General features: G+C 37.5%; 1 protein-coding gene across 1 annotated transcript in view; it reads right to left on the bottom strand.

Moving 5' to 3' along the window:
- The window catches only part of DIO2 (iodothyronine deiodinase 2), a 209,824-nt gene extending 183,078 nt beyond the window's left edge, over nt 1-26,746 (bottom strand). The window contains exon 1 of the mRNA XM_019731106.2: nt 26,690-26,746. The gene's annotated coding sequence lies outside the window, so the exon portion shown is untranslated. The remainder of the gene's footprint in view (nt 1-26,689) is intronic.
- Nucleotides 26,747-27,299: the final 553 nt, after the last annotated feature.

Raw genomic sequence — 27,299 nt, 5'->3', positions numbered from 1 at the left:
AGTAAAGGGACAGATGATCAGGAACACAAGCCGCAAAACTTCTGATATTAATAGATACATCATTTACTCTAGAGCAGTCCATACAACTGACATTTACCTGAGTATTTTCTATGTACTTGGCATTGTTATCAGAGTTTTACATGCATTGTGTCATTTAATCCTTAAATCCCAATGACACTGATGCTATTAATTATTTTTATTTTATATAGAAGAAACTGAGGCATGGAGATAGTACAGTCACAGAGGAAATGGCAGAACACAGAACAGCATGGACTCTAAAGACAGATATACTCTGGTATGAATTCCAGCCCTGACATTTTAGTAGTGCCCAGTTTTCTTGCTAGTTAAATAGACTTGTCAAATAAATATCATAACATAACAGTACCAGCTCACAAGGTTGTTGTGCGGCTTAGATGATACAATGTGTGCAAAGGGCTTAGCAGAGTGCCAAGTACAAAGTAATAAATGATAGCTGTAATAATTATTATCATTATTACCATGACCAAGCGGTAATACTTCCAACCATTATTACTCATAGTCTGTTACTTGAAAGTAAAATATTTCCCAACCTCCTTATCAAAATGAGCTGTGTCATTTCTAAATATTGGACCTTGAAGAAGTATGAGAGATTAATATTAATTAAAATACATTCTGATTTTCCACCAAAAGCATTGATTTATACTCTGTCATTAAGTGCTTTTCCCCACAACATTTTAAGACAACTAATTTTCTTTAAAACACATACAGAGAGAAACACACCTAATATTTCAGTCTGGTGACAAATGTGCTCACCACATGGTTATTATCTGAGAGTTAATTCGACTCCTTGATCAACAGTCCCTGCTTTACTGGTTCAGTTCAGCCAACTCCCATTTCTTTTACTTTTTTCAGCACATAATGTGATAAATGTTTCCACTACCATATGCTTCACAGGGTAACTGTGAAGTGGCCAAGGCACACACACATAAAAGTCTCACCAGGAGGAGATGAGGAGGAGGGTAACAGAGCAAGGCTGCCATGGCATTCTGGAATTATTTATGGCTAGAGAAACTTCAGGCCTGCGATTCAATACAGTTAACCTCATGATAACTTTTAGTGCAACTGCTTCCTTCCCCATGCTTCTGATCACAACCAAGGATTGTGGGCTCTGTGCTTAGATATGGTGGGGACCACCAGCTTGCCACATGCCCTTGCATACCCCATGACAAAATTAACCTTGCCAGTTGCATCTCTTCCAATGACCTCTTCCAACGGGGTGACACAAATTTCTGTCTGGGATCTTATTCTGAATGGTAGTTACCAATCGCATGACAGCAAGAAAGTACTCCGGGCTGCTAGAACCAGGCAGTTGGAGGAGGAAACTGAGGTAGAAATCCTTGTTCTACAAAGCTGTCCTTGGCTCTTTTTTTATAACTGAACAGAAATGGAAACACTGTCTAGCCTTGTGGGGAAATGAAGATGAGCATTTAGTTACTGTTGCTCATAACCCTCAAGTCCTTCGCAAATACCTAACATGGAAGATGCTTTTACTAATTTTAGACTCTTCTTGGAAACAAGAAAAGAGTTAGAAGGGACCTCAGTGTAGACCCACCACATCTTCATTTTAGGTTTATTGCCCCAGTCATCTGCATTTAGGATCAATCACATCACTTGCTTGTCTCTATCTCCATAGTACCTGCTCCTGCAGGAACACTGAATCTTGAATACTATCCAGCAATACTGTGATGCCTCTTTTGTTGACTCACTCCTTCATTCATCGTAAGTAATATGCCCAACTCTCTACTCTCTTTAAATCTCCAGCCTCCCCCACCTGCCCAATCCTTTTTAGTCAGCGACCTCATCCTCCTACTTCACAGAGAAAACTGAAGCCTTCACAAACAGCAACACCTAAAAGGTACCTGCATCGACACATGTGATAGCCTTTCCACAGTGATGAATGGATAATCTCTTCATTTAAGAGGATAATCCATCCATCTGTACTATGGGTCCTCTGACAGACCTACCTTCTTAAGAATCAAGCCCTATGGATTGTTCAGCCCCATTAATTCATCTTCATCCTTTTTCTCTCTGTGGCCTCTTTGGCGTTAACATTTAATCATTCTCAAGTTTCTCTTCTCTTAAAAAGAAAAAAAAAAAATCTTCAACTGCATTTCCCTCACCAGCTACCTCTCTCTGTGTTTTTATTCACAGTCACTACTTCTATTTTAGTCTCTTTCTATATTTTATTAGCTCCTTGGAATCTTGTCTCCACCCTACCACTAATCCCCAAAAACAGTTCTTGCCATGGTCAACAATCACCTCGATTTCACCAAATTTGGTCTAGCTCTCTGTATTTACCTGACTTCTCTATGGTATTCGACATGATCCTTCCTGCTTAACACATTCTCTACTCTTGATTTCAGGGCACTCCAATCTCCCGTTTCCTCCTACTATAGACATCTCTACCTCTTCTCAACTTCCCCAACTCATCCTGTTCTACCTCACCAGTAAATGATGCAGTTTTCTAAAACTTAGCTCCAGGCTCTCCTCTCATATAAACTTCCCTTTTGAGTCCAACTGCTCTGCACATTTTCATTTACCACTAATATGCTAAGTAAGCCAAGTTAACTTTGCCGCTAGCCTTCTCGGAGGTCCATAGCTATACTACATATTCGTCCTTTTTCATAAATTTCAAAGGCACCTTACATCTAACATGTCCAAAGACAAGCTCAATCTATTCTCCCAAAAGTGGTTCTTCTGAATGTTCCCCATCTAATAGTACTACTGTATTTCCAAGTGCTCACACAAGAAACTGGGGAATTATTTTTGATGCTTTCTTCTCCCTTAACTGTTACATCCAATCAATCATCAGGTTCTCTCTAGTAGAGAGAATCCTTATTTCTCTTTGGTCACGTGGCCTTGACAGAACTCCTGGTCCTAACAGAGAATTGTAAGGAAATAACACTTCTAGTTTTCTTTTCATCCCACCTTTCCCCACCTTCCTTAGAGGAAAAGAAATGAATTGGTGACTTTAGGAGAAGGGGCCAGGCCATTCTGTAGTTCCATCTTTGGATATTTATGCTACAACATAAATAAACTTAACTAAAAAAAAAAAGTTAAGTATGTTATAAACTACACGATATTATTGAGAGAAATTGAAGAACTAAATAAACAAAAAGACGTCCCACGTTCATGGATCAAAATATATCATATGAAAATATGACTGTAAATGATCTACAGATTCCCTGCAAACTTTATTAAAGTCCCAGTGGATTGTTCTTTTTTAATAGAAACTGACAAGCTCATCCTAAAATACATATGAAAATGCAAAGGAGACAGAAGAGTCAAAACAATCTTGAGAAAGAAGAACAAAGTTGGAAGACTCATACTTCTCAACTTCAAAATTACTAAAAACTACAGTAATCAAGACAGGGTGGCACCAGCACAAAGACAGACAAATAAATCAGTGAAATTATTAATTCCAATTAAGAATCTAGAAATAAAACCTCACATTTATGGTCAATTGATTGTCAGCAGAGGGACCAAAATAAGTCAATAGAGGAAAGAATAGTTTTTCTGATAAATGGTTCTGGGACAATTGGACACCCACATGCAAAAGAATGAAGTTGAACACACCTACCTCATATGACATATAAAAATTAACTAAAAGTGGATCAGAGATCTAAATGTAATTGATAACTTAAAAAAATGGGTTTAACAAATTATAATACTCTTAGAAGAAAACAAAGGCATAAGTCTCTGTGACCTTGGGTTAGCAATGATTTTTATATGTTACTCCAACAGCACAAGCAGAAAAATGAAAATTGGATAAGCTGGACTTCAACACAATCAAAAACTTTTATACTTCAAAGGACACAATCAAGAAAATGAAAAAGACAACCCACACACCGAATGGGAGAAAATATTTGAAAATTCTATGTATATTATAAGGCACTTTTATCCAGCATGTGTAAAGACAATCTCTTATAACTCAACAATAAAAAGATAAATGCCAATTTTATACTGGGCTAAGAATCTGAACAGTTCTCCAAATAAATTACACAAACAGCTAATAAGCACATGAAAACTTAATTCATCGTCTGTGCTCAACATACTTAATCATTAAAGAAATGCAAGGTTGAAATCATAATGAGACACTATTTCACACCCACTAGGATGAAAGTAATAATAATAATAATAATAATAATAATAATAATACAGACAACAAGTATTGGTGAGGATGTGGAAAAATTGGAGCCCTCATATTAATACATTGCTGGTAGAAATGTAGAATAGTGCAGCTACTTTGGAAAAACCATCTGGCAGCTCCTAAAATGTTAAACAGAGTTACAATGTGATCCAGAAATTTCCCTCGTACTTATGTGTAAGAGAAATGAAAACTTATGACCACAGAAAAACTTGTACACGAATTTCATAGCACTATTATTCATAATAGCTCAAAAGTGAAAAAAAAACAACACCCAAATTCTCAACTGATGATAAGCACAATGTGTTTAAGTACTAATTAAGTACTAATACATGCTACAACCTGGATGACTCTCAAAAACATTAGATTATGTGAAAGAAGCCAGTCACAAAAGACTGCACATTGTATGATTCCATTTATATTAAATGTCCAGAACAGGCAAATCTATTAAGACTCAATTACATCATGTATATTTATGTTAACAACTACTGAATTTTTTACTTTAGACAAGTGAATTTTATGGCATGTGTATTACTTTCCTATCCATCTTCAAAGTTAGCAAAGTCACATCTCTCTCACCCTTAGTACACTGTCATATCTTTCTAACCCAAGTTGAAAAGTTTTTCCAGTTTTGAGAACTCATGTCATGAGATTAAACCCACCTGGATAACCCAGGATACTATCCCCATCTCTAGGTCCCTAACCATAATCACCTCTGCAAAGTTCCTTTTATCAGGAAAGGTAACCTATGCACAGGTTCCAGGGTTAAGTTACGGACATCTCTGGGATTCCATTATTTTGTTTACCACACTTCATAAACTATATCTCAATGAATGTTTTTTAAAAGTGGGTGCGCTCTGCTCTTCTGTCTCCAGGAGGACTCACACCTGGATCAGAGCCCAGGTGTGGCCTGCAGAAGCAGTTTGGAAGCCCATGTCCCTCTTTCCTGTGATGGGCCTGCACAGATATAAGATAGCAATCCTGGGAAAGTGGATCTATGGGCTATAACACTCCCTTAGAGAGTCATTTCACATTCTAGACTTGGACAGAATTCATGAGGAAATAATCGGTCACACACCTAAGCTCCCCTTGAATGATGTAATTGTCTCATGGGTCAACTTTCTCCAATTTATTCCAATCTCAGAGGATAGAGAAAGAGGATAAATTACTGTTCCCAGAAGCTCAAGCATTAATTTTGTCTTCTGGATAATGCTCATAAACATCAATTTTACTCCACCTTTACCGTCACCACCTTACTTTAAGCCCCCATTATGGCTCAACAAGATTATTAATATGACTGCTTTGCATATTTTCTGTTCTTCCAATCCATTCTGGATGCAGCCAAAGTAACCTTATTAAAATGCAAATCTCACCATGTGACTCTGCTGCTTAAGCCCCCACATTGCTTCTCATTACTGTTGGGATATAAATTTCAAATGTCCCACACATCCTGGCTGCCAACCCTAGTGCCAGTCTCCACTTGAGCCATTCTTCCCTTGATCATAGCATCTCAGAGCCCTTGTGTGCTGCTTTTTTCCTAGGCGGACCCCCTTTCTGCTCAGTCTTCACCGGAATGACCTCATCATAACCCACAATCTCAGTTTAAACCTCCCTCCCCAGAGCTCCACTCAAAGAGAGAAACCTTATAACATTACGCACTTTTCTTTAGCATCCTGTCCTTTTCCACTGAGGCACTTATCACAACTTTTATTTAATATTAATGTTAATTAATATTACCCATCACTTCCAATCCCAACTAGTATAATAACACATCATAACCAGTGTAAGACAGAAAGTAGCTGTGAGGTTCCCAATGTCCCAGGTAACCCTATTTCCAGCAGAATGACTGTACAACTGAAGGAAATTCACTCTGGGAAACACGGCATGACCCCAATGACTTCTTTTTCAAACTTAATTTTGTATCATTTGTTGGGTGGTAGAATTGATGTGCATAAGAGGACTATGCACCTACCCATAAAAACAGATCATAAATAAGCCCATGAAAAGAATAGCTGTATCATAGAAGTTAAGATTTCAGTGACAGTTCCTATGTGCTTCTTCTGCTATTTTCATAAGTCAATGATAAACAATCCTTTTTTTAAATGATTGGGATCATGGGGTTGGGAGGGACTTCAAAATGTTACTAATAATTTAAAGTAATTTATGTGGTAGTATATAAAGAAGCAGAATAGATAGTGAAAAAAATCTTTAAATTTAAGTCTTCACTACGCAACCTGCTGGCTGTGTGACTTCAAGTACATTATTTAACCTCTCTTAGCCTGCATTTCTTTATCGGTAAACAAAAAGAGATAATAATACCTAACTCACATGGCTGTAAAAGGTAAATTATATTTTTGAAGCAACTAGCACAGATTGTTAATATTAAACATAGTAATCCTAGACTAATATATTTCATGGAAATGTTACGTATATATGCACATTATATATAAAATACAACAGTAATACATATTTAAATATTGATTTAGGTAAGACCCATAGGATGTGACGTTACTTATTTTGTCAAATATCATTGTGAAAAATAATTTTTACAGAACATATTTTCTCAAAAGACATTTTAACAACAACAAAAAGTAGATCTTCACATTTAAATTGAATAGCATTAGCTTCAATTATGCATTTCTCTATGGAAGGATGAAAACTTGACCTCAGACTATCAGTGGTTTGTGGACTGGACTTGCAGCCCATATTATAGATGTTTCATAAATATGGCTTCAGACAATTGTCTAAATCTTTCAGGACCAATTCTCAAGAAGAGACTCTCCTGTGACTCATGGCATATCCAAATATATACATGTCACATAAGATCAACTTTTCATATGTTTTCAAATAAATCCATGCCTATTGTTTTATTGGCAGAAATGTCTGATTCCTAGCAGGAGGAGTTTTAATTCAATAAATAGTACTTATGCACTTTTCAGTTGTTTGCAAATATTCCAGCTAGGATATTTCAGTCTACTTGTCTTTAAAGTAGGTTTGCAGGACTTTTTAAAATATGGATTAAGAACCTAGGTAACTAAGCTACAGAGCTACCTATAGGAAATTTGCAAAAGACCACTCAGGACTACTGCAGAATACAGCTTGTAAAATTTTTGGAAAGCAAGCTGGCAACACCATAATAAAAATCTTTAAATATTTATGGCTTACAATTTGCGTAATAATCCATAATAAAAGTCTTTATGAACAAAGACATTCATCTTAATGTTAATGATTAAAACTTGGAAAAATCTTAAAAATCCAAAGATAAAGAAAACCAATATACAAACACACACACACACACACACACGATGGATTATAGGGTTACTAAAGCGTTCATAAAGAAGTTTTAGTTACATCATATGTATTTTCTCATTTACAGCAGTCCGCCCTTATCCACGGGGAATGCAAAACCCCAAGTGAATGCTTGAACCTGCAGATAGAACTGAACCATATATATATATACTATGTTTTTTCCTACACACACATTCATACGTATGATAAAGTTTAATTTATAAATTAGACATGGTAACAGATTAACCATAACTAATAATAAAATAGAATAAATACTGTAATAATAGTTATATCAATGTGGTCTCTCCCTCCAGTTAACTTTTTAAAATTTTATTAAATGTATTGGGGTGACATTAGTTAGTAAAATTATATAGATTTCAAGTGTACAATTCTATGGTACAACAGCTGTATATTGCATTGTGTGTTCACCACTCAAATTCTCCTTCTGTCACCATATATTTAACACCCTTTACCCTTTCCTCTCTTTTTTTATTTTTCAGTCTAAATCTATTCCTGGATCTGTGTAACTATCCCTTACCTCCAGGAAATGGCTTGGTGCCACTCATTTCAGGGGGTCCCTTGCTGCAGTCTGTCTATAGGCTCAATGCTTTCTGGAGCGACATGCTGCCATCAATTAGAACACGTTTTCTGTTCATGTCTTCCACCCACGAATTTAATGCCTTTTCCATCTTAACTAAGCACTTAAACACTGTGGCTGTCACTTTTGCAGTTGGAGGTGCGACAGCAAAAATAGCACAAATTTCTTTTTCCTTCTTCACAATTTCATGAATAGAAATTTTGTTCTTACTGCAGATCTTAGCAACCTCGGCATACAATCTTTTTCTTTCCTTATTAAGTTGAGAGCTTCCACCTCTTTGCTTAAAGGAAACATTTTCTGACTTCCCTTTGGAATATCTGATTTGCCAGCACAGCTGCTCTTGCGCTTTGGGGACATTAAGTAAAATAAGGGCTACACCAGCCCTGCGTTACTGTGACAGTTGATCTGATAACCGAGATGGCTAAGTGACTAATGAACGGAAGGTGTATAGAGCAAGGATACGCTGGATAAAGGCTGATTCACGTCCCAGGCAGGATGGAGTGGGACTCATGAGATTTCATCACACTATTCAGAATAGCATACAACTGAAAACTTATGAACTATTTCTGGAATTTTCCATTTAATATCTTCAGACTAAAGTTGATCCTGAGAAACTGAAACTGCAGAAAGCGAAACCAGGGGTAAAGGGGATGACTGTGTTATGGTCTAGGCCAGAAGTCAGCAAACTGCGACGGCCCATGGGCCGAACATTCTGTCATCCGTCTTTGTAGGGCCCATGAGCTAAGAAATAACTTTTTCATTTTCTAATGAGTGAAAAACTTCAAGAGAAAAATAATATTTTGTGATACAGAAAAAAACATATAGATTCAAATTCCAATGCCTATAAATAAAGTTTTATTGGAACACAGCCAAGCTCATATGGTTATGTATCATCTATGCTTTACTTACACTACAACTGCAGAGCTGAATAGTTGTGAAAGAAATTATATGACTCACGTTGCCTAAAATATTTATTATGTGGTCCTTTACAATAAAAAAAAATTGCTAAACCCTGTTCTGGGAAACAGGGCTAAGTCTGAGGTTGGTCTAATTCCAAAGATCCTTCCTCTATGCTATGCAACCCCCAACTGCATATGGGGTGGAGGTGAGACATAGCACATCAAAATGTTAACAGTGGAAAATTATCTTGGAAAGAACATCAGGTGCCCCATGATAGACACTCCATAATTTTTGAGCGAATGAATGTGTATGTGAATACGAATGCATACAGAGGGATTCATATGGAATCAGCGTTCTTAAAAAGTCCTAGGTCAGTCTGTCCCTTGCCATTATTTACAGAGAAGTAGTCATTCAATGAAGAAGCCAACAATTACTTGAGGGGGTCTTTGGGTTCCTTATTGTGGGAGGATGCACTGGCTTAAGAATTTCTAGAGTCATGGAATAATGGGGAAAAGAATCTTCTCCCACTGAGGTCTGATTTCTAAGAGTGCTGGGCTTTCCTGACCCTATTGAATTTGACAAGCCATCATGACCATGGGAATGAACCATGCTTAGAACAGGGGCCAGGAAATAGGAACTTCCGATACGTTGTCTCTAGACTTGTGCTAGTAGTCACCTGTGGCTATTCACATGTATATTCAGATTATTTAAAATTAAAGATTAATATTTTAATTCCTCAGTCACACTGGCCAGTTTTCAATAACCACACATGGCTAGTGGCTTCTGTTTTAGATGGCTCAAAAGATATCATTTCCATCATAATAGAAAGTTCTATTGAACAGTGCTGCTCCAGACATTAGGACAACTCTTTCATGCAATTGATGACGTGGCATGGGATTCAGCATTTTTGCCCTACATCATCTGTGTCATTTATTAAGCTAAGCTTCTGGTCCCAGTATTTTCTTTGACAACACATCTCTAAATTTAGAAATCATTGGAACTGAAGATTTCCCTTCCAAAATTCTGTTTTCCAAATTTCAAAAATCTATGTGTATCTCTCTTACCTTATGCTTCAGATCCAAAAAGTAGAGGTAGCTCCTCATCTCACATTAGAACCTCAAAGGTAGTTTTTTCACAGAGTATAATTTTTCCTATGCAATTATTATATATCAAGGTCTGTGGCTGCATGTTGGCAATCATTTATTTCCCTTCTCTACTTCTCTATGATGTGTTTAAAGCCTTGTGGGCTATAAATCAAGTAATTGTTGAATGCGTTCTGGCTTGCAACTTTACTTATACCACTGTTCTCTATAGTCAGAGCCTTTTATCCAAGCCTCTGAGAGCACTTTACATCCCTGTACTCATTAGAACATCTCATTCTCCCAGCTGGGTGACAGGGATTAAATCTGTTCACAGATGGAGAGACCCAGAGAAAGAGAATTACAAGGTCGCTGTGTGACATTGACCATTCTAAGAACTGAACCCACTAAACCCATAATAATTGACCCAGTGTTCACAGTGATAATTTGACCTTTGAAGAACATTCCTTATCCAAAACTTTACAGGCATTTTTTATTTCTGGAAACATTTTCTTCATTTATGGAAAAGAGTAACCCCTTTTCCTTTCTTTTTTTTTTTTCCTTCTTTTAGTAATCGTAAAAGTTGTGAATGCTCATTTTTAAATACTTAGCAAGTATAAAGGGGAAAAAAAAAATCCAGAAACCAACTGCTAGTTAATTCCTTTTTTTTTTCCATTCAAGAAATATTTAGTAAATGCTTACTACATACCACACACCGTCTTACTTGAAGACGACTTTCCACTTTACCTCTTGACTTGATTATACAGTGGAAACTGACTTTATTATACAATGGAAAAGGTGCTTACCTTTTTACCTTTATATAAAACTGGGAGATAACATAGTATAGTTAGTGGAAAGAGCGTGATCTTCAGCATGAGACCAACCTGTATCAAAATCCTGGCTCTGACACTCTGTGAAGTTGGGGAAATAATTTAAACTCTGAGTTCCATTTCCTTATGTGTAAAATCAGTATATCAATAGCAGCTCTGCAGGTTTTCAAAGGATTCAAATAATCTCTGCTCTGTAGGGCACTATATAAGCTGTTTGGGACATAAGCCTGTGAGTCTCACTGAGGTCTTTGCCCTGCACCAAGCTGGGGCAACACAAATGAGCAGAAAAAAAAAAAATTAATCATAAAAAGAAGGTTGGGACAAGCAATCCAGGAATATGAGCCATTGAGATAGTGGCCAAGTTTTTCCAAGATTCAGGGAAAGAAGACAGATTTTCTTTTCCCGGGCCAAGCTTGCAAATCCCCGAGTATGTCACCAACTACAAAACACTCCATGTTAACACACCATTCAGAGCAATGATTGTTAGGTTCTCAAGTAAAGTTGTAGACTCAACACAGAAGAGGATGTATGCAGGGCAAGTAGGGCTGTGTAATCTTAAATTACAGTGAGTTAAATGGGAGCCTTTGAGAAATGATTAGGTTTATCCATAGTATTTAGAGGTCTCTCTTGCCAGCTCACACACTGCTGCCACAATAGGAATGAAGGAATCATGGAACCTTCTATACAGCCTTGCCAATTCTCTTTTCTTCCAAGCTGATTATTCAGTTTGGAAATTAACCCAGATTCCTTGTTTCTCTTTCTGCTTACTTTCCTCCACTGTTTTCTGATCAGTTCACTTATTAGAAGCTCTGCCAGGGGGTAGAAATGAACATGCTCAGGAAGCACTGAGTCACTGTTTCATTGTTTTCTGGTAACACAGATAAAAGTTATTTGGAAGACTATACTCTAAGACTGTCCTTTACTCCTGATTATGCAAATGACAGATCAATCAAAGCCTTGGTAGAATTATCTTGTTTTCTACACCAATACGCTATTCTTTAGAACTGGACCCTCAAGGGCTACCATCTCCATTTTTGCTCATTACCACGGACAAATTAAAATCTGGGTATACCAAACCTCTCTCAGAGGTTTTATATTTATTTCTAGCTCCACACATTGATCCAAAACTAGTTTAGTAAAAAGCAAAGTGAATTTTAGCTTTGAACTGATGGGAACAATTTATAAGATACTGAATAACTTAGTTTCCGTTGTATAATAAAGTCAACAATTGACATAGCTTACTTTCCTGCCTTACAACCTGATTTTATGAAAAGTACAGGTGTTCAGAAAATTTTTAAGAACATTATTTTCTCACCACTGCACCACTATGCAATATTTATTTTTACTGCAGAGATATTTTTCCCCCTTAGACCCATCTTGAGATCATTTTATGCCCTAAAGCATATCACAGTATGCTCTGGAGCATATCTTAGGAATCAGAAGTGAATCTTTAAATTACCTAATTTTACATCCCAGTAGCTATGATTTGGTCAATATCTGTGCAGAATACACACTGCAGCAGAGGTTAGAAACACCAAGACAAAACACCAAACTGAGTGGAATAAATAACTTACCTTCAGGTGGAAAGAGTCTGCTTTTTTTGTCAACTTTGTCTTTCATAATACCCCTTTTAATATCCACAAAACAACACCTTCCTCCCACCAAAGTATTTTCAACATAATTAATCACTGTCTTTATTACATGTGACTTGTCAGATAGAAGAGATACGCCTGTGAAGTCTGCTTCTAGGTGACATATCACTTTTGATCTTTACTTGATAAATTTGAAGATTATTGCTTTTCATACTGCCTGTAAGTCCTTGGAAGCTAAAAATGAGATTCAATTATCAAGATCTAGGCAAGTTATCTATTCAAATATTTTTAAGTCTCAAGTATGCAGATCCAACTATGGCCATAAAAATATTTTTATTCTTAAAATTAGAGAAGCATGTACATGGACTTTGGAGAACAAAAATTCCTGTGTGAGCCTCATCAATGTAATTAAACCCAGTTTTTGTTCTACAAAATGGATTTAGAAATACCTATTTCAAAGGATGGTGGCAGTCTAACACAGATCTCCGTGTAAACTTCCCAGAGTATTACCTGTCATACAAGACACATTCAAATACTCTCTTTGTAAGCAAACTTGAAAAGTGAATTGAATATCTTTTTGTTATGTTATAGGCGAGACAAACTTATTTGGAAACAGAAATGCCTCCTGGGGATATAGGTTTTTCTAAAGTGTCTAAAGAAGCAGAGTCATTGCATTAGCTTGGCTTTGGTCTTGGTTTAGTTGTGGTTGAGGTCCTGCTGTACACCACACATTACGCTAGGCATTGGGTGCTTTTCTCCCTCCGGACTACAGCAGAGAGGCTGACTCTCCATTATCCATTCCATCTCAAAATCATTGGCCAAGTAAATACTGATAATTCCATAGCTTCTACCAGTGATAGGTTCAGGAGTAACCAACTCTGGTCAAAGAGGTATGGAGAAAATTTAGAAGAGAAGACACTTGCTAAGAGACCGACACCTGCTGTAATAATTTCTCTCCTAGCTCTGGATGGGGCCATTTTAGGGCATAATGCTCAGAGCTACAGCAACTACCTGTGCCTTGCATGAGGATTAAACAAAATCCAGGGATGGCAAAGCGTATTCCTTGAAGATACCACTGAGTTGCTGAAACAACACACACCCTGGAACTTTTTATATATGAAATAAAACATCTTGTGTCAGTCAGTCTGGGTCACTTGGATTTAACAAATCAAAACACCATTCTAACTCAAAAGAATAGCCTCTGATTGGTCCTTTGCTTCTACTGGTCGCTTTCCCTTCACAGTTCTATTCTCAACACAGTAGCTCAAATGATCTTTCAAACTCATGTCTTCTCATTCCCTGGGCAAAAACCATCTGATGGCCTCGTATAACCCTCAATAACATCCCAAATCAGTACCAAATCTTACAGTCTTCTATAAGCAGTGCTATAGGGGCCTTCCCTATAGAACTATAGAAAGGAGTGATCCAATAGGAGGACGGAAAACAGAAACCAATGTGATCTGACCCTTTTCCACTTCACCAGCATCTTCTCCTCTCCACCTTATCCTCTCTGGCTCTGCTACAGCCACAGTGGTCTTCTTTCTGTTCCACAAATAGCTCATTTCCACTTCACTCTTGTTCTTCTTTTTTCCTGTGGTGCTCTTCACCCTTTCTTATTTTATTGTGTTCTCAGCTCAGTCACCTACTCAGAGAGACCTTAATCATCTTATTAAAAAAAAAAAAAAAAACAACCTTGCATACTCACCTAAACCCAATTCTCTACTTCATTATACTATGTTATTTTCCTCATAACACATGTCACTATCTAAAATTATATTGTTTATGTGTTTACTTAGTTTGTCTTCTACTCTAATATAAAACTTCAGGAGAGCAGAGAGCCTGTGAGCCTGGTTCACCCCGCCTCTCCAAGGCTTTGCACAGTGCCGAGCATATATTCCCTGTTGAATGAATGAAGGGCAGAGCTATTGTAAGCATAGCAGTAACACAGCCTGAGATAAATAGACAAAGCAGAATGAAAATTCAAAGGAGATAGGAAAATAATGTTCAAAGGAAGTCTGATAGAGTAATTAAAATGGAAAAAGTACAAATCAGAACAAGTAATATAAAACAAACGACTATAAATACCAATGGCTAGAGGTCTAGCTCCGAGAAAAGAAAAATAAAACATGTTAAGTACAAGAACAAATTTGAATATGAAAAGGAAGACATGGGGCCTTGCAGTTATTTTGACCAAAATAATAACAGCTAACATTTTTAGTACTTGCTGACTACTGGACACTGTTCTAAGCTCTTTACACATAGTATCTTATCTCTCAGAATACTACAAAGTAGGTTATCTTCTTTTCCCCATTTTACGAGAGGAAAAAGATACTCATTTCTGACTTCACAGTGTTTGGGAAATAGTGGACCCCAAAATATCTATTCAACAAATAAATTAGGGAATGAGTGAAAAGGATCCAGAAGGAAGTAAAGAAAGAAGAAAGGAGAGATACAGAGAAAAGGAAGGAGGAAGAAGACAGATGATTCTGGATCAAACAAAATTAAGACAAACCAAAAGACTGCAAACAGCACTATTCAGAAGAGAAGATGGAGGTCTGAGGATCTCAAGAGGATCCTTAAAAAAACAAAATGACCACAGGAATAACTGCATAAAATGTACCCGAAATCTCAAGTGGCTGTAACAATGTCTCACATACCAGACAGGATGTAAGAACAGACAAGTCTAACCATCTGGGGACATGCTGCATATACCTTGGGCATAGCTCAGACGACGAGGAGGAGTAATTCAGCTTACCAGAGAAGACAAGAATGCTTTCTTTCAAGGTAAATAAAATACAAAAGAAAAAAGGAAAGAGAGAGAAAAAGGACAGGGTTGAAGAGAGGAAGGGAGGAAGAAAGAAGAAAGGAAGAAAGACTAACTTCATTATATTTACATTGACTACGGAGACCTGGATATATTCCACAATATGCCATTCTGCTCTGAAGGAACTGCCAAAAATAAAGGTAAAACTAGACACACTGAAGTATGGTTTTTTTCTACTGTAGAAATTTATATAAAAATTAACAAGAAATATGTGTGTTTGTTCTGGAAGTAAGGATCACCCTTCTTATTAGAATTTTGATATAATGAAGCACCTCTTTATTAGAAGAGCTGGGAAGACTGAAATGCAAGGATATCCCCCAGTGGAATACAGAAAGATAGTAAACACGATGACATAAGCTTCTAAACTGTCCTAACAGTGTAGAGAGTGGCCAGGGACAGACTGGAGGATCACATCTCTGAGAACCTGGTAATGTGTTTAAAAGTCAGTTTTTAAGACCATAATGAAAGAAAATATTTAGAATAGCACAAAGACTGAGACACTCCTAGAAGGTTGCCAGAGAATGACACATGATGCTCACCTCTCCATGCCTAGGCTTGATCCAACTAGAATTAGAACTAGACTGAGTCTCTGACATGAAACAGTAAAAAAGACCATCTCACATTCAAGCTGTCTATTGTCTAGTTCCATTGCTGTGGAACTAGTTGCATGATCTTGGACAACTTATATAACCTCTCTGGGATTCGGTTTTCTCATCTGTATGAGGCAGGAATTATATTGACTAATCAGAGAGATTGCTTCCAATTCAGAAAGCATTTCTACAGGGGCCTCTTGTAAGACCTGGAACAGTAACTACTGCGAGGAAGAACAAGAAGCAACAAACAGGGCCAGTTCCAGTGAAAAGAAGTCAACTGCTTTAAAGATGGACAATTTCAATATAAACATCTTTGTTACACTGTAGTCCTTTACAAAAGTGACTAGTGATGAAATATTTAAACTCTTATGAGATAAAACATCATGGCCACTATTTTCAATGCATGTGAATTTTAAGTTTTTGCCAATTTTAAAAATTATCCTCCAACCGCTGGAACAGTTTTTCCTCAACCTTAGGTTACAACAATGATATAGTGGCTTAAGATACAATTTCTTCTTATAGCAATAGCACAATTTACCCTGGTTTTAGCTGTTTTCACACAAACTGTTATGTTGATCTTGACTTGTAGGTAGAGACATGAGATGGAGCCTATCGGCTCCAATCGACCACATGGCTGAAGAGTAGCACTATTCAGAAGAACACTTTCCTGGACAGACATTGCTTTTGTTTTCCCAGCATCCCTTTATTGGAGAATCATTTATCCCTCATGACATGAGCTCTTGGAGTGGCTGCAATGACAGGACTTTGCTCCCTTTACTTCAGATAGATATTTCTTTTTTCTCCTGGGAATCTGAACCTTGATCAGAAACACACAGCCACATAAGCAAGTTGAAAGGAGTGCTCCAATAGCGTTGCCTTGGAAGGAATATACATATTGCTTCTTTGTTTTTTTCCAGCTCTTCCTTGATTCTCTGAGCTACTCTGTACCTAAGCTAACCTGAGTGGGTTTCGGTTGCTTACAACCAAAGCATCCTGATGCCAAAATGCCACCATGCTTATTCCTAATGAAGTTCCTTAAAGGGAAATGTCAGGATAGTTTTGCATTCCATAATCATTCATTAAAGGAAAGAAAAAAGTGACTCATAAGTAGGAGAACAGAAACTATCTGGCTTAAAGTATTCTACTAATGAGAAAACTGAATTATGACAAGAAAGGACTGATCTCAGAACATACAATTAGTCATTGATGGACCTGAATTCAAAACACCTGATGCTTACATCTAACTTTTCTCCAAACACCAACAATGTTAATCAATAATCCACAAATGAGTAAATTATCTAGTAACTGAACGCAGACTCTATTTCTAAAGAAAAAAAAAAAGGTACCTAAAAGTGATTACTTTGTTTTTAAATGTTTTAGTAGAAAATACATTCACACAGCTCAAAAAATATATAAAAATATAAGCAGTGAAAGGTCTTTCTTCCACACTATCCCTCTCCATCCTCAGGCAACCACATTTATTTGCTTCTTGTGTATGCAAACACAAATATATATTTTTTCCTCCTTTCTTACACAAAAGGCAGCATACTCTAGAAACTTTTGTGTATCTTGGTGGTTTTTTTTAATAAACAAGATATATATTTTCCACATCATTACCTTATTTTTATTTTTACAGGTATATAATAATTCGTTTTATGGTTATACCACAATTTATCTAACATCTCCCCAACTGATATTTAGGTTGTTTCCAATATTTTGCTGTTCAAACAATATCCTTGTAAATAATATCAGTGGTAACTAAGCCATATTCAGGGGGAATAAATTTCCAGAAATCTGTTTGCTGTGTCAATAGGGACATGTGCATTTGAAAATATGATAAATATTGAAAAGTTGCCCTTCACAGGGGTTCATGTAGGTTTATATGATACACCCTGGAGTTGTCATATCTATTTCCCCATAGTTTCTCTAACAGTATGTTGCCAAAGAATCATTGCCTGGTTCAGCTATTTGAAGGAAAATAAATCTGAGTAGTTTACTTTTTTAAGTACTGAAAGAATATTTTACAGCAGTTTCACCTGTAGGTTTTCTATCTTGAACATGCAACAAAGAATGTACTAGACAGCTCTAATCTATGGTTTTGAAAAGTCACACACTCAAAGTTTTCCTTTGAAATCATTTTTGTTGCATGAGAATCCTTTCTTTCTGTCAGCCATCGCCATAATTCTTTAAGCCAATGAATTGCCAAGGAGCCAGGCACAGACTGATTTTGATCACAATTCCACTTACCTAGAAGCCAGACTTCTAGTGACTCCAGCATTCCCACCTGAAAGTGGCACAGGCTTCCAGTAAACAGCTATTCAAAAACCAGGCTACTTTAATCTTTATAGACACATCCCCACAGCAAAGTGAAGGCCTGGGATTCTGGGTAAAAACAATTTGGTTCACTTTACAAGCCCAGTTATCTGATTTCCCAATTAGAGGCAATCCAAAGCTCTTCCTACTTCTCTGAAAATTCACCAGTAACCAGCAACCAGGGGAATCTGGTCAAAGCTCTACGACAAATCAGCTGTGTAACCTTAAGCAAATCTCCACCTCTTTTTCCTTCTGCTTTCTGATATAGAAAAATGAGGGGATTGAACAGGGCCCTTTTCTGTTGCAAAATTCTCTTTCTCAGACTGTCTCTGCTTCCACCCATCCTTTCACTCTTCAAATGTGATAGTCCTTAGCACTCAACCCTTCTCCCTACATTCTTTCTCGCTGAGAGTTCACCCATCCTTACAGCTTCAACTATCAGTTCCAGGGAAAGTCAATATTATAGACCTTACCTCTCTCTCTGTTGGCAGATTGCATAGTGAGTCAAGAGTGCTGACTCTGAGATGGCCTGAGATAAAATCTACCACCTCTGAACCATACCACAGCCAAGTGAAAAGAGACCTGCTCTTGATGACTGGAGGATGCCTGTAGAAAGAGGAAGCTAGCTTTCTTATTCCCCCTCTTTGAATGGCTGCCTGGGTAGCTGACTTGGTCTATATCAGGCTCTCTTAAGTGAAAGAATTAGTGAGAAAGGTTAGATTGGAGAAGGTAGGTGGAAGAGAACCTCTGGAATGCTACCTTGTGGTGTGGCAAGGATGCTGAGTTTGTTTCCCCTGGAAGTATTCTTGGAGGTATTTACTTCTACTAGAGCTTTCCTTGGAAGTTACCCAGTCAAGGGGGCCCAGGATCAAGAAGCTATAATGTATAATGTTGGGGATGGGAGTTTGGTGGGCAAGGTAGAGCCAGAGCTGGAACTCCTAACTCAGGTGTAATACGGTTCAGGGAATCCTACTCCCACGCTGTTTACAAAGAACTTACTCTATGTTCTTGTATAGTATGTTACATACTATAGAATCAGCATTTGGACACCTGTTATACAAATAACATAGCAGGCCAGTTTGTGTTGGCCAGAGAAGCAAAGACAATCTACAGAAAGAGAAGTACAACCTGGGTGATTGAATCCATAAACATCTGCCATTCCTCTATTATTTTCACCAGCCATCACTCAACAGCAGAGGTCACAGACCTTGAAAAGAGAATAAGAGAACCAGATCATTGTCCCAATCCCCCTTCAAATACACCCACAAAGGCCACACATTGCCAGGTACAGGAGTGGGAGAGGAGTGAGAGAAAACCACCACTCGTCTCCTTCAGTTCCCTTGAGCTCTAGACCAACCTGTTGATCATGAAGGAGAAGATTTGATATAGAGATTGGAGTTTTACATTGGACAGTCCTTTAACACCTGAAAGTGACTGGGAAGTTATAAATCTGGCTAAGATGTCGTGAAGGGATTTGCTACCGCAAAAGGAAAGAGGAGTAAAGATAGGACAGCTGGGGAAAGTGTTTACACAAAAATAATCCCTGTCTCATGTTTGAGCTGACCTAGTGGAAACTGTTCAACAAACTGCAGTTGTCAAATCGTGGCTCTTCCCCTTGCAGCTGTTGACCTTCAGCAAGCTACTTCACTTACGTTTGCCTTATCTATGAAATGGGGATTCATGAGATAGATGACTAAAGCACTTAGAATAATCTCTGAACCCATAATAAGTGTTCAATTCATACGCTGTCATCATTGTAATTCAGGTATCTCATATTCATCTTAAAATCAATGTACCTGGGGATAAGTGGTGATGGGATTATTAGGGGACATGAACTCAAATGCATTGAAAGCTATGGAGTGTGATTAAGAAGAGCACAGGAAGGTAAAGAACTTGAGAGTACATGATTTACCTAATACATTCAAATTAAAAAAACAAACAAACACTATACTGGCCATGCTGCAGACAAATTCTGCCTTAGAGATTGCAATCTCCAAAATAATTTCAAAATCTCATTTGGTTTTAACAGTCTATGGGTACTGAACTAGTCTGTCTTGACTTCCCTATTTTAGCCAATGATATCAGCATTCAACCTGGACTTGACCACTCAATCAGCTTTGAGTCTTTCTCCCTTATTGCTCCTTTATCCTGTCAATCACACATCCAATTCATACCTCCACTCAACAAATCCTTAGCCTCTTCTCCAACATAACTTCTGAATACTACCTGTTTTTGCCTATTTCCACACCTGTATTAGTCAGCTATTGCTGCAAACAAGAGGGTATATTTTGTTGTCTTACAACAATAGGGTATATTTTCTCATTCACTGCTTTGAGGGTTAGCAGGGGCAGATTTGCTTCATTCTGTAATGGGCTGGGCTCTAAACTAAGCTTTGGGTCAGGAACAAATTGACACCACATATTTCTCATCCCCCTTTGGACCAGAGGCTATACAAGGGCAAGTTCTTTTTTAAAAAAATTAATTAAATTTATTGGGGAGTCATTATTAATAACATCATATACATTTCAGGTGTACAACCTTATAATACAACATCTGTATACTCCATTGTGTGCCTACCACCAAACCTTAGTTTGCTTCCATCACCATGGATTTGGAGGCAAGTTCTATTTATGGCAAAGAGCAGAGCCACAAGAGGCTGAACAGAAAATCAAGATGTCTCTTGAGGTGTTAGCCTTAACCTGGCACTCTATGACTTCTGCCCACATTCCATAGCCAAAGCAAACCACATGGCCAATCCCAACATCCCTGAGGCTGGGAAGTATCCTCCATTCATGCTAGTGGAAGCATTGCAAAATCATATGGCAAAGGGTATACATATACAATTCTAACAAAGGAAGGGCAAGGATAATTGCGAACAATGAATGAAAGCACATCCTTAGTCACCATTATTCCTGTCCCTCTCACACTCAGGTTGCACATACCCTCCCCCCATAAGACACCACAAGGATGGAGACATAAGAAGCACACCTGCACCACAGCCCGGAGCCATCCCCAGCTCAGATGACCCGCAGCCTGACACAGAGGTTCTCGACTAAGCCAGTCTACATCAGCAGATCTACGAGTGTAAACATAAATGTTTGCTGTTACAAGACACTGAGTTTTGAGGTGGTTTATTAGGCAACCTTCACATGGCAGTAGCTGGTTAATACAATGCATTTTCTCTATATCCTTGACATGACTTCCACACTTTCTCAGTCTTCTTAAATCCTCATTTAAGATGTTTCAGATTGACCTAAATCTTCTTTTGGTACCTATATCTTCATCTCATCTCCAAAAGTATCTATAGAGGCTACGCGACTTACTTTAAATACAGTCGCTCTGTGAAAACTCCTTATGGATTTATCTTTCAACACAGATTTTTGAATACCTCCTACGTGAACAATGACAAGAGCTGGGGATACAATGATGAAAACAGAGTCCATTTCAAGGACTTGATAATTTAATAGAAACAAAATAATAACAATTAAAAAGGGACATAAATATTCTAATTTTCAAAATATCAGTCTTAGATGCTTAATTAAAGTTTAAGCTAGGACAAAGACTTAAGGGCAAGGATTATTTTATTCTTTCTTGATCCCCTCATAGTACCAAGCAACAGAGCTTTTCTAAGAGTAACTGTTCAACAAATAGTTGTTTTGTTGTTCAACGGCCAATGGATCACAAGTGCTATGCCTCGTTACTGAGTCTTCAGTTCACTGTTCCCAATCAAACATCTGCTGACTGGCTATTATGTGCCAGGCATTGTATAAGGCTATCAAAAGAGGGTATAGTCTGGGTGAGATAGGTCTGTAAACACATAATTATGATACTACTTAAGATACACGAGAGTACTATGGGACCAAAGAAGGATGACCAACTTCATGTGGGGAAGTAACTTCATAATTATAATAGGATCTTTTAAGTGTAGAAGGTTTTCAGACAGAAAGAAATGGGAGAGGCTACTCTAGGTCACAAGAACATCATGTACCAAAGTATAGAGGCATGAAAAAGCAGTTGGGTTTGGAGATTAGCAAAGCATTAAGTTTGGATAGAACTTAGGTTGGGTGGGAGCTGAGTGATGAGAGATGAAGCCACAGCTGAACTGAGAAGAGCTTTGTATGTCAAAGTAGTGAACTGAGATATTATTCTATAGAGATCAAAGAACAAATGGAATGTTTTAAGGATGGGAGAATTGTGCCTGGATGCTTTTATTTATTTGGGGGTGACCACCTCGTAATAATGTGAAGAGTTTGTATAAGTAAGTATAACTAAGTGTACTTAGTTATATATATGTAACTAAGAAGAAGTAAAGATAACTTGATTATAGAAAGACAAGTTAGGAAACAGTTCCAGGCTCAAAATGATAAAGGCCCAGCTAGGGTGGCAGGTGAATTGGAGAATGTTTCTGCAATAGAGTTGACAGGATATGCTGAGTCTGTAGATGGCAAATACAGAGGAGAGGAAGGTAAACCAAGTCTGCACTGTGTTTAAGTTGGGAGCCCAATGGGAGTAGTGACTTCCTAAAATAGGAAGTAAGGAAGGTGATGAGTAGAAAGTTCATTCTTCAGTAATATTAAAGAGAAAAAAAATGGCATGCCTGTCTAATCTACTGTGTTATGTAAAAACTAGAAACTACTTTCCTATCTTCTAATTAAAAACAGAGCCAGGTACACAGATAAATCTTTGTGCAGAGTATAGATGACCGACCGGCACAACTTTTACCTATGAGCCAAAAGAAGCGGCACATAGACTGAGAAAACGTGAGAACTACTATTTTTAAATAACGCAAGTACTACCAGCATTAATTCATTTTTTAAGTGTTTGAATGTCTTTGATGATTCATTATTACTGCTTGAATAAATGCATTTAATGTTGTATATTGTGCCTGTGGCAGGTACTACTAGATGTTCTCCATTATCCCATTTTCTCCACTTTCTTTTAATAATTGAAAGAAATTATTCACCCTTCCACCCTCCAAACTTCCTCCTCCACCCCATTTTATAGGAAAATGGCCTCCTAGCTACAAACTACATTTCCCAGCATCCCTTGAAGCTAGTTAGTAAGTTCATGTGCTGAAGTTACAAATAATGGGAGAAGAATGGAATTGATATATCATTTCTGGGTCATCTCCTTAAAGACAGTTGCTCTTGGATCTCTACTATCCCTTCTTTTATGGGCTGAAGCACAGATGTGATACAGACCCAGCTTTGGTAATGCTGAGCATGACATTGGGAAATGGTAACGCAGGAAGGAAGGAACTTGTGTCCTTTCATGACTTAGAGGAGTCAGTCTACTGCATCACCTGGACCAGCAGAAATGTAATGTGAGAAATACATTTCTATCTATGTAAGCCACTACATTTGGGTGTTTTGTTTTGTTTTGTTCTTGTCATTATAAATCTTACCCTCTACCCCAATGGAACCAAGAATTTACCTTTTTTTTTAAAGAAAAAAAACACACGATTGTTTCAATTGTGAAAATTACCTTTAGGACCTTATGGGACAAATTTTCTTTTTCTTTTTTTTTAATAATGCTGCTTGAACATTTGTATACAAGTTTATTTTGTGGATATGTGCTCTTGTTTCTCATGGGTATATATCTGGCAATGCAACTGATGGGTCATATAGTAACTGTATTTAACCTCTCAAGGAATGTGGCAAACAGGTTTTTTGATAACAAAAGTCTAACATGTCAGTCTGAACTTTCTGAATACTCATTATCACACCAACGTTATTATCAAGGACTTTTCCATTGCTCTTTATGTGGTAACAGTATTTTGAGTTCTAACAGAGAATATTTAATTGTCCGTTTGGTTGGTTTTGGTTATGATTATCCTGCTGTTTGTAATGAAGTAGCAATTTTCCATTTCTTTTACTAACCCTGCCAGTGAGTGTTGGTTGAACAAACTAAAGACATTTTAATTTGCTTTACCTCTGTTATTAGACTTAACCATAAATTAGATAAAGAAACAGGGGTCTCAAAAGAGAATGTCAAAAAATAATGATTCACCAAATTTTAACCTTGAAATAATACTATCAATTTGTATACCATAATTACTGACTTCCGTTAAAATTGTTTTTGACTAAAGAGCAGTATTGAAAATAGAATTTCATTATAGTGCCACTCTTTTGGCAATTGGGGTAAAATATGGTTCAGGATTCTAGTTTTGCATATTCTTCAGTAATAGGGTATCTTGCATCCGTATTTTTACTACTAGTATAATGAATAGCTATGAGATGGCTTAGTTGTCAAAAAAGTTAATCAAAAAGATAGGTAATGTTAAAGAATTGGAGCACCAGGTGATGGTGCAATATAGACAGAACATATCAACGTTATCACACATGGCTACTTACACCACTTAACTCAATTACAGATAGGACTGTTTTCAATCAACTAACTTGAAAAATAACTGCAGTTTTGATTTTTCAGTCACTATCAATAATTTTCAACTTCAGAGAAGCTAAATCAGCTTCTTCCCCTTGACTTCCCAGTAACCAGTGACAGCTGTTGTAGTGGAAAGAACACTTGGCTAGGAATCAGGAAACTTCATTGCTAGCCCTGGCTTTCCCACTTACTAAGAGTGAATTTGGGCAAGTCATCTAACCTTTGTAGAGGGTGATTAGGAAGTGCAAAATAAGATCATCTAAGAGAAGAATTTTGGAAAATAATACGCTTTATATAAATATACAATAGTATGCACATGTGTGTGTTATGTAAGAAAAACTAACATTCTTAATAATATAAAGCCACCTATACATGTATGTGTTCATATATACACATGCACACACACAATTTGCTAAATTAAAAATTGTACTATGTAGAGTTTATGTCCTGGAAGCTTCTAAAATGAGTCAAGGCAGTCATAGATTAGCACACAATGCAAAGGTGAAATGAGAAGCTTTAAAACAAAACAAAGTCAATGTAGTTGACATTTAAGGAGTATTCTTAAGAACCCTCCTGCTCTTCATTGATGGCTGAAAGCAAAACAGATAAGGAGAATTTGTAGTTATAATAAAGGTTACTAATAACTTATTGAATACCTGTGAACTCCCCCCTCCCTGCGCCTCACAGATAAAAGTTAGAATCTTGACAATGACTTACATCGAACCAGATGGTTTCACCCATATCCCAATTCTCTGTCTCTCCCTTTCTGGGTGATAAAGTCAATAGGCTAGCTCAGCCCGAATTCTCAAGAAGGAACATCTGGGAGGTGTCAAGTTCCCACAGTGGAACACAAGCACACGTTAGGCTTGTACCCTGAAGTCCGCAGGACTGTTATCAGAGCACAAGGTTATGGTGGAATATAGACTGAACATATCAAACATATCTTTTGAACTTTTTTCTTAGTGATCACTTTTAATGATGAGAATAAGGAACAAAGTAACAATCATGAGAATAACGAGTTGTTCCTTTACCTAGTCCCATACCACCCAATAGTTATTAAGGTCCTAATTATCTTCCCTCCTAAAATAATTTTAAGTGAGCTACATTCCTTTCTATATACATGTAAGTAAATTGGGAATTAATTTCATTGTGAGGTAAAGGATAATACAAACACCTTTGATCCTCAGTTCGAACAATACCATTGTATTTTGAAACCATCCATCAATTTCCTTTGATCTTTATTTTAAAACAATCGAAAGTAAAGCATTGCATTGTATGGCCTCAATCCTCAACGTGAACAACAAATATGTTAGACTATTTTTATTGCACAGATTCATATAGATGGTCCTCTATCTCAAGCTGAAACTCACAGAGTAATCACTAGATTAATATTGGGATAAGCAAAGAATGGCATTTGAGATTCTTCCCCTCCCCCCAGCCTTAAAAAAATGATAACTTGTAAAATGGGTTAAAAAAAAAATCTCTGCACAGATGTCATGGAAACAAAGAGCGAGAGCTAACCATTGAATACCACTGCCATACTTGTTCTGCTGCTGTGTTTGGCCTCATCACTTAACCAAAGCATCACTCCAGGAGCAGCGCCAGGCATTAAGAAATGTTCACAGCTGAGACATAGGTCTTCCAAAAGTTGGAATTTCTTCTCTAGACTAATATTTCTATTTTCTGATACTCACATGAAAACAGTTCCTAGAGAACAGTGTGTTCAAAATGTGACACCTTAAAACCATAATTTGCCTCTCCTCCAAAGGAGACCTCCAAAAGCAGAGACTCATTTAACATCCGTGTACTTGCCAAATAGGCTGCAGAGAGCACCACCCTGTTTCACAAATGGAAGCCTGTGTCATCCCGGCCTCTCCCAAACAGAGAGAATGAGAGGAAGCAGTGACAGCTACATATTCCACTCATTTCTTGAATGTGCATTTGTGAGCTCACATGTCAATGGCAGACTTCTTAAGCAGGTGCAGAGTAAACAAGTAGAATACATTGCGAACGCTGGTCCTTGCAATGAGAATTTAACCAGTCTCGCAGAGCAACTGCAAAATATATGCGAGTAAATATAGTATAGTTGACCCCGGACTCACCAGACCCCTTTGTCCTCTTGGAGTTGAAAATACCTGCCCAGATTGCCAGAAGTCAGCTAGAACAGAGACAGGGGAGAGAGAGAGAGAAGTCGCAAACACAGTCTTTATATGCCCCCCTCCCCCCCTGCTCAAACATCCTCTTCACTCTGATTGGCTTCTTGTTCTCTCACTGTCCCTTGTCTTTAAAGTGTTTTGCACTCTGCAGCACGCAGGGTTAATGTTGCCACCTTTTCCAATACATCTATGCACATCCTGGGCATGTATGTGTATTTTCAGTGACCCAAGTGACAGTTAGTGGGAGATAGGTTCTTGTAACTCCTTTTCCTAGAAACTTGTCTCTCCCTTGAATGGCTTATCTTGGCTCTTATAAAAGGCTAAGGGAGGTTATCTATTCTCTTCACCTGCAAGTTATAAACCATAATATAGTTCTGTTTTAGAATGATGGTTTGCTGACTGGCATATCACTGCCAGAAAGAAAACTCAGGTTCCATATTTGATCCACTACCTCATCTTCCAAATCAATTACCTCCATAAAATTATGAGCCCATATTGCCTTTCTCTTTGTCATCTTCCTACCTAGATTAACATTTTACTTTCTTAATCTGATTTT

Source organism: Rhinolophus sinicus, linkage group LG03 (assembly GCF_036562045.2).
Source record: "Rhinolophus sinicus isolate RSC01 linkage group LG03, ASM3656204v1, whole genome shotgun sequence".
Lineage (NCBI taxonomy): Eukaryota > Metazoa > Chordata > Mammalia > Chiroptera > Rhinolophidae > Rhinolophus > Rhinolophus sinicus.
Note: the sequence above shows the minus strand (reverse complement) of the source record. Positions and strands in the feature narration are given on the sequence as shown.